This window comes from Salvelinus sp. IW2-2015, linkage group LG19 (assembly GCF_002910315.2).
Source record: "Salvelinus sp. IW2-2015 linkage group LG19, ASM291031v2, whole genome shotgun sequence".
In the NCBI taxonomy this organism is placed as follows: Eukaryota; Metazoa; Chordata; class Actinopteri; order Salmoniformes; family Salmonidae; genus Salvelinus; species Salvelinus sp. IW2-2015.
The window spans coordinates 14,840,197-14,849,930 of record NC_036859.1 but is presented as its reverse complement, the minus strand read 5'-3'; positions in this window follow the sequence as shown (position 1 = coordinate 14,849,930).

Genomic DNA, 9,734 nt, shown 5'->3' with positions numbered 1-9,734 from the left:
ACTGGAAACACCCCCTGAGGCTGCATTCATCGTAGCTGGGGATTTTAACAAGGCTAATCTGAAAACAAACTCCCTAAATTCTATCAGCATATCGATTGTGCTCACAGGCTGGTAAAACCTTGGATCATTGTTATACTAACTTCCGCGATGCATATAAGGCCCTCCCCGCCCTCCTTTGGAAAGCTGACCACGACTCCATTTTGTTGCTTCCAGCCTACACAAAAACTAAAACAGCAAGCTCCCGCGCTCAGTGTCTGTTCAACGCTGGTCCGACTAATCTATTCACGCTTCAAGACTGCTTCGATCACGTGGATTGGGATATGTTCCGCATTGCGTCCAACAACAACATTGACGAATATGCTGATTCGGTGAGCGAGTTCATTAGAAAGTGCATTGACGATGTCGTACCACAGCAACGATTAAAACATTCCCAAACAGAAACTGTGGATTGATGGCAGCATTCGCGTGAAACTGAAAGCGGCGAACCCTGCTTTTAACCAGGGCAAGGTGACCGGAAACATGACCGAATACAAAAGTGTAGCTATTCTTCGCAAGGCAATCAAACAAGCTAAGGTCCAGTATGAGACAAAGTAGAGTCGCAATTCAACAGCTCAGACACAGAGGTATGTGGCAGGGTCTACAGTCAATCACGGATTACAAAAAGAAACAGCCCCGTCGCGGACCAGGATGTCTTGCTCCCAGCAGACAAATAACTTTTTTGCTCGCTTTGAGGACAATACAGTGCCACTGACCGGCCCGCTACCAAACCTGCAGGCTCTCCTTCACTGCAGCGAGGTGAGTAAAACATTTAAACGTGTTAACCCTCGCAAGCTGCAGGCAGACGCATTCCAGCCGCGTCTCAGAGCATGCGCAACCAGCTGGCTGGTGTGTTTAAGGACATATTCAATCAATCGTATCCCAGTCTGTGTTCCCACATGCTTCAAGAGGCCACCATTGTTCTGTTCCCAAGAAAGGTAACTGACTAAACGACTACCGCCCCGTAGCACTCACTTCGTCATCATGAAGTGCTTTGAGAGACTATCAAGGACCATATCACCTCCACCTACCTGACCCCCTAGCCCATCCAATTTGCTTACCGACCCAATAGGTCCAGACGACGCAATCGAACCACACTGCACACTGCCCTACCCATCTGGACAAGAGGAATACCTATGTGGATGCTGTTCATCGACTACAGCTCAGCATTTAACACCATAGTCCCTCCAAATCGTCATCAAGCTCGAGACCCTGGTCTCGACCCCGCCTGTAAAACTGGGTCCTGGCTCCTGACGGGCCACCCCAGGTGGTGGGGTAGGTAACAACATCTCCACCCGCTGATCCTCAACACTGGGGCCCCACAGGGTGCTTCTGAGCCCTCTCCTGTACTCCCTGTTCACCACGACTGCGTGGCATGCACGCCTCCAACTCAATCATCAAGTTTGCGGACGACACTACAGTGGTAGGCTTTGATTCCAACAACGACGAGACGGCCTACAGGGAGAGGTGAGGGCTCGGAGTGTGGTGTCAGGAAAATAACCTCACACTCAACAAAACAAGGAGATGATTGTGGACTTCAGAAACCAGAAGGAATCCAGAAGGAGCACTCCCTATCCACATCGACGGGACAGTAGTGGAGAAGGTGGAAAGTTTTAAGTTCCTCGGTGTACCATCACGGACAAACTGAATTGGTCCACAAACACAGACACGGTTGTGAAGAAGGCGCAGCAGTGCCTCTTCAACCTCAGGAGGCTGAAGAAAATTCGGCTTGTCACCAAAAGCACTCACAAACTTCTACAGATGCCCAATCGAGAGCATCCTGTCGGGCTGTATCACGCCTGGTACGGCAACTGCTCGCCCACAACCGTAAGGCTCTCCAGAGGGTAGTGAGGTCTGGACAACGCATCACCGGGGGCAACTACCCTGCCTCCAGGACACCTACACCACCCGATGGTCACAGGAAGGCCATAAAGTTCATCAAGGACAACAACCACCCGAGCCACTGCCTGTTCACCCCCTATCATCCAGAAGGCGAGGTCAGTACAGGTGCATCAAAGCAGGGACCGAGAGACTGAAAAAACACTTCTATCTCAAGGCCATCCTGCTGCCAACATACTGACTCAACTCAGCCCACTTTAATAATGGGAATGGATGAAAGTTAGATTACTTGTTGGTTATTACTGCATTGTCGGAACTAGAAGCACAAGCATTTCGCTACACTCGCATTAACATCTGCTAACCATGTGTATGTGACAAATACATTTTGATTTGATTTGATTTGATATAAAGAGGAGTCTGATGATAGTATATACCAGTGTTTATTGACAATAGACTTGATGCCATGGAAGATGGCGCCGACAGAGATGGTCGCCTCGCTTCAGGTCCTTAGAAAACGATGCAGTTATTTGTTTTTTATGTATTATTTCTTACATTGTTAGCCCAGAAAATCTCAAGTGATATTACATACAGTCGGGAAGAACTATTGGATATAAAAGTGATGTCAACTTACCATCATTACGACCAGGAATACTTCTTTCCCGAAGCGGGTCCTTTGTTCGGACCTCCACCCTGGACATGGGATCTAATCCCAGAGGCCGACCCAAAACAACGAGGTCGCCGCAGGAGAGGCAGACGGAGCGGCCTACTGCTCAGACTCAGAAGGCGAGCACACCATCCACCGCTTCCGAGCATATTACTCGCCAATGTCCAATCTCTAGATAACAAGGTGGACGAAATTAGGGCAGGAGTTGCCTTCCAGAGAGACATCAGAGATTCTAACATTCTCTGTTTCACGTAAACATGGCTCACTCGGGATATGTTGTCAGAGTCGGTACAGCAACCCGGCAAACCACCGCTTTTAATCATGGCAAGGCGACCGGAAACACGACCGAATACAGACAGTGCAGCAATTCTCTCTGCAAGGCAATCAAACAAGCTAAGGGTCAGTATAGAGACAAAGTAGAGTAGCAATTCAACAGCTAAAACACGTATGTGGCAGGGTCTACAGTCAATCACGGATTACAAAAAGAAAACCAGCCCCGTCGCAGACATCGACGTCTTGCTCCCAGACAAACTTCTTTGCTCGCTTTGAGGACAATACAGTGCCACTGACACGGCCCGCTACCAAAGCCTGTGGGCTCTCCTTCTCCGTGGTCAAAGTGAGTAAAACATTTAACGTATTAACCCTCGCAAGGCTGCCGGCCCAGACGACCTCCCTAGCCGCGTTCTCAGAGCATGCGCAAACCAGCTGGCTGGTGTGTTTACGGACATATTCAAACAATCCCTATCCTAGTCTGTTGTTCCCACATGCTTCAAGATGGCCACCATTGTTCCTGTTCCCAAGAAAGCTAAGGTAACTGAACTAAATGACTATTGCCCCGTTGCACTCACTTCTGTCATCATGAAGTGCTTTGAGAGCCAATTCAAGGACCATATCACCTCCACCCTACCTGATACCCTAGACCCACTCCAATTTGTTTACGGCCCCAATAGGTCCATTGACGATGCAATCGCAACCACACTGCACACTGCCCTATCCCATCTGGACAAGAGGAATACCTATGTAAGAATGCTGTTCATTGACTACAGNAAGAGGAATACCTATGTAAGAATGCTGTTCATTGACTACAGATCAGCATTTAACACCATAGTACCCTCCAAACTCGTCATTAAGCTCGAGACCCTGGGTCTCAAACCCGCCCTGTGCAACTGGGTCCTGGACTTTCTGACGGGCCGCCCCCAGGTGTTGAAGGTAGAAAACAACATCTCCACCCCGCTGATCCTCAACACTGGGGCCCCACAAGGGTGCGTTCTCAGCCATCTCCTGTACTCCCTGTTCACCCATGACTGCGTGGCCATGCACGCTTCAAACTCAATCATCAAGTTTGCAGACGACACTACAGTGGTAGTCCTGATTACCAACAACGACGAGACAGCCTACAGGGAGGAGGTGAGGGCCCTCGGAGTGTGGTGTCAGGAGAATAACCTCTCACTSAACGTCAACAAAACAAATGAGATGATCGTGGACTTCAGGAAACATCCAGAAAGCGAAGTCAGTACAGGTGCATCAAAGCTGGGATCGAGAGACTGAAAATCAGCTTCTATCTCAAGGCCATCAGACTGTTAAACAGCCATCACTAACATAGAGAGGCTGCTGCCAACATACAGACTCAAATCTCTCTCCACTTAAATAAATGGACTTAATAAAGGTATCACTAGTCACTTTAAATATCACCACTACAATAATGTTTACATAGAAGTATCACTAGTTACTTTAAATAACGGCACTTTAAAAGAATGTTAACATATCCTACATTACTCATATATATATGCTGTATTCTACACAATCTACTGCAACTTGCCTATCTGTAACTTGCCTATTGTCACGTTCCTGACCTGTTTTTCCTTTTTCTTGTATTTATTTAGTTGTATTTATTTAGTTGGTCAGGGCGTGAGTTGGGGTGGGCTGTCTATGTGTGATTTTCTATGTTGGGGTTTTGTGTTCGGCCTGGTATGATGCACATTTGTGGCCTGCTGGAGGTCATTTTGCAGGGCTCTGGCAGTGCACCTCCTTGCACAAAGCGAGGTAGCGGTCCTGCTGCTGGGTTGTGTGCCTCCTACGGCCTCCTCACGTCTCCTTGGTACTGGCCTGTCTCCTGGTAGCGCCTCCATGCTCTGGACACTACGCTGACAGACACAGCAAACCTTTTTGCCACAGCTCGCATTGATGTGCCATCCTGGATGAACTGCACTACCTGAGCCACTTGTGTGGTTGTAGACTCCTCTCATGCTCCACTAGAGTGAGAGCACCGCCAGCATTCAAAGTGACCCAAACATCAGCCAGGAAGCATAGGAACTGAGAAGTTGTCTGTGGTCACCACCTGCAGAATCACTTCTTTTTGCGGTGTCTTGCTAATTGCCTATAATTTCCACCTTTTGTCTATTCCATTTGCACAACAGCATGTGAAATTTATTGTCAATCAGTGTTGCTTCCTAAGTGGACAGTTTGATTTCACAGAAGTGTGATTGACTTGGAGTTACATTGTGTTGTTTAAGTGTTCCCTTTATTTTTTTGAGCAGTGTATATAGTTGACAACAAAAAAAGTTTTCTTCTGTTTTTGTTAGGAGTTAAGTAACTGGCTTCTGTTCAAGGTTTTGACTTAAGCCAGGTATTGGGGTATCCTCTCAAYCAGAAACGCTCAAGGAGAGATTTTCATTGCCTATCATATTCTTCCTCTATGTCACAGATGCGACCCAATCTATGAAGTTGGCTGACTGGTAAACCAATTTTTAGGGGGAGAGGTTGATAAAAATACTAAACTGACAGCTGATAGTTATCTGTAGGTTTTCTATCAACTGTAGTACTTAGAGATTGTCCCTTCTTTGTAACAAGCACATCTAAGAAATTTATAGAGTTAATGTTCTTTTCCGTAGTGAAGGAAATTGATTGTTCTCTAGAGTTAATGTAGTTAAGAAATGTGTTTAATTTAATTTCGGAACAATTGCAATTGCAAAAGCAAGTGTCTGTATAGTGGGTCCAATATTTAACATGATCTTTGTAAGGATTATTTTCATAAATAAAATAAACTTCTAATTTCCCCATGACAAGATTTGCATAGTTCGAGCTAATGGGTTTCCCATTGCTTTTCCAAAGGTCTTGTAAATTTAAAATAGTTACCTGCCGCCCCTTTCATTCTCACTCACTCTCATTTCACCATTGTTCATTTTTTCTGCTACCTGTCATCACAAACATCATCAATCTTTATTCCCACCATCTTCTTTCCAGACACAAATAAATAGTACAAAAAAAGGCTTTTAAAATCCATGGGAATTAAGCAAGAAAGCAATATTGCAGTAGTGAATGGAGACCAACACATGACCATTTCAGGTCTATAAATAAGTAAAACATAAGGTCAGTTACTGCAGGAATTTTGAGGGCACAGTCTGGTGGAAAAGTCCAATTCAATCTTAGCCCTGTATTGATGGTTTGCCTGTTTGATGGTTCGTTGGAGGGCATAGCAGGATTTCTTATAAGCTTCCAGGTTAGAGTCCCGCACCTTGAAAGCGGCAGCTCTACCCTTTACCTTAGTGCGAATGTTGCCTGTAATCCATGGCTTCTGGTTGGGGTATGTACGTACAGTCACTGTGGGGACGACGTCCTCGATGCACTCATTGATAAAGCCAGTGACTGATGTGGTGTACTCCTCAATGCCATCAGAAGATTCCCGGAACATGTTCCAGTCTGTGATAGCAAAACAGTCCTATAGTTTAGCATCTGCTTCATCTGACCACTTTTTTATAGAGCGAGTCACTGGTGCATCTTGCTTTAATTTTTGCTTGTAAGCAGGAATCAGGAGGATAGAATTGTGGTCAGATTTACGAAATGGAGGGCGTGGTGAGCTCAATGAACAGGAATGTGGAAGTACGCATCCTTCAGGTTGAGCATGGTGAACCACTGGCCGCTTGAGATTGCTTGCAACACCCATGCTGGCGAGAGAATCTTCAACTTGACCTCCTTTAAACATTTGTTGAGGCCTCACAGGTCCAGGATCGGCCAGAAGCTGCCGTCCTTTTTTTGTAACAATGAAATACTGTACTTGGAGTAGAACCCAATTAGCTATTCTAGTGGCTCTACTTTTCTGATTGCATCCCTCTTCAGAAGTGAGGCTATCTCCAACCAGAGTGTCTCCTTTCTGACCCCGTCAGTCACCGAGGTGACCCAGATACCCCTGTAGGGTGGCGGTCGGCCTCGGAACTGGAGTTTGTACCCCCCAGGACTGTGTCCAGTACCCAGGGAGAAACGGAAGATGACCGCCAGCACCTCAGGAGGACATCCTTCTAAGCCGCGTGCTGCTGCTTGTAAGGGTGGTCACGATGCCTGTACTTGTGTTGTCAGGGTGTAAAATGCTGGTTCCCATTTCCCTTCCCCTGCTGTCTTGGCGGGGGAGGAGGGGCGCCAATACGTTGCTGGAGCGCCCTCGAGACATGCTGCCCTGTTTTCCAGTTCCTCTGAGGGGTGGCGGTAAGGCGCATAGTTGCCGAGAACTCCTGAAAAGTCTCTCTGTCTTTGCGCAGTTTTGTAGTCTGCTGTATGATGTTGTCAACTCCTGGCCAAAAGATGGAATCTGGTGTGAAGGGGAGCGCCAAGAATATTTTCTGAGCTGGCGGTGGCAGTTTTAACTGTGTCAGCCAGGGATGGTGGCATGAAGTCCCCACTGAAGCCAAAGCCTATCCGTTGACACGTGCCATGTCCGTCTGGAGCATAGTGAGCAGCCTTGAGACCTCTGTAGCCTCTTTAAGAAGCTTGCCACCAGCCCCTGGGAGGCAAGTGATCAGCAGGGCCGAGTCAGGATTGCAGCATTAAAGCCGCATTTACGAGGCTTACCATAATGGAGAGGGTCCCGAAAGAGCTTTGCAGCCATTCATCGCTTACTCTTTCAGTAAGCGGTGGGTGGTCGAACACGGTCCGGAACCGGCGGGTGAACTCGGGGTAGTGATCCCTCGCCGAGTCTGGGCCACTCCACACTGCGTTGGCCCACTCCAGGGCTCAACCCGTCAGACAGGAGACGAGGACGCTCACGCTCTCCTCCCCCGAGGGAGTCGGACGAACGGTAGCCAGGTACAGCTCCAGCTGGAGTAAGAACCCCTGGCAKCCAGCCGCCGTTCCATCGTACTCCCTGGGGAGCGCCAGACACAGAGCACTGGATRCGGACGCTGGATGAGGGGTAGGTGGTGCTGGCGGAAGAGGAGCTGGGGGTGAGGTAGGGAGGCCACTCCTCTCCCATCGGTTCATCCTCTCCATCATCTGGTCCATTGCCGACCCGATACGGTGGAGATTTGCTGTGTGGTGGAGGACTCGCTCCTCCATAGATGGGAGAGGAGGTGCCCGAACATGCAGGGGAGCCACCTTCAGTGGGAGTCGTGACACAACTAAAAGGAAGAATTTTTTACTTCTCTCATTGACTTCTCAAACCCCAAACCCTGGCCTGGTCTGCTTGGTCTGTTTCGCAAGCGTTCCCAGTAGTCTAACAATATTGCACCTTTGGGTTTAAAAACTCTGATAAAACTTAGTGTATGTAAACTTCTGACCCACTGGAATTGTGATACAGTGAATTATAAGTGAAATAATCTGTTTAAAAACAATTGTTGGAAAAACTACTTGTGTCATGCACAAAGTAGATGTCCTAACCGACTTGCCAAAACTATAGTTTGTTAACAAGAAATTGGTGGAGTGGTTGAAAAACAAGTTTTAATGACTCCAATCTAAGTGTATGTAAACTTCTGACTTCAACTGTATATATACACCTCTCTCAACGAGTGCAGTGTATGAAGTCAGAACATCTGCTGTCTCAGCCACTGCCTGTCACCAAGGGTGTACCCCAAGGCTCGATCCTAGGCCCCACGCTCTTCTCAATTTACATCAACAACATAGCTCAGGCAGTAGGAAGCTCTCTCATCCATTTACATGKAGATGATACAGTCTTATACTCAACTGGCCACTCGCCGGATTTTGTGTTAAACGATCTACAACAAAGCTTTCTTAGTGTCCAACAAGCCTTCTCTGCCCTTAAACTTGTTCTGAACACCTCCAAAACAAAGGTCATGTGGTTTGGTAAGAAGAATTCCCCTCTCCCCACAGGTGTGATTACTATCTCTGAGGGTTTAGAGCTTAACCTCATACATGTACTTGAGAGTATGGCTAGATGGTACACTGTCCTTCTCTCAGCACATATCAAAGCTGCAGGCTAAAGATAAATCTAGACTTCGTTTCCTCTATCATCATCGCTCGTCTTTCACCCCAGCTGCCAAACTAACCCTGATTCAGATGACCATCCTACCCATGCTAGATTACTCCTCAGACGAYGAGGACGAAGATTTCCGTTACAATAGGATACATCACTGCACTCTATACTCCTCTGTAAACTGGTCATCTCTGTATACCCGTCGCAAGACCCACTAGTTGTATATTATTTATAAAACCCTCTTAGGCCTCACTCCCCCCTATTTGAGATAACTACTTCACCCCTCATCCTCCACATACAACACCCATTCTGCCAGTCACATTCTGTTAAAGGTCCCCAAAGCACACACACCCCTGGTTCTCTTGTCTTTTCAGTTCGCTGCAGCTAGCGATTGGAACGAGCTGCAACAAACACTCAAACTGGACAGTTTTATCTAAATCTCTTCATTCAAAGACTCAATCATAGACACTCTTACTGACAGTTGTGGCTGCTTTGCGTGATGTATTGTTGTCTCTACCTTCTTGCCCTTTGTGCTGTTGTCTGTGCCCAATAATGTTTGTACCCTGTTTTGTGATGCAATCATGTTATGCTGCTGCCATGTTGTGTTGCTACCATGCTGTGTTGRCATGTGTTGCTGCCATGCTATGTTGTCTTAGGTCTCTCTTTATGTAGTGTTGTTTTGTCTCTCTTGTCGTGATGTGTGTTTTGTCCTATATTTTTATTAAGTTTTCATTTTTATTCCCAGACCCCGTCCCCGCAGGAGGCCTTTTGCCTTTTCATAGGTCATCATTGTAATTTTTTTTTTTTTATTAACTGAGTTGCCTAGTTAAATAAAGGTTAAATAAAATAAATACAGTTGAAGTCGGAAGTTTACATACARTTAGGTTAGAGTCATTAAAACTAGTTTTTCAACCACTGCTCAAATGTCTTGATAACAAACTATAGTTTTGGAAAGTCTGTTAGGACATCTACTTTGTGCATGKCACAAGTCATTTT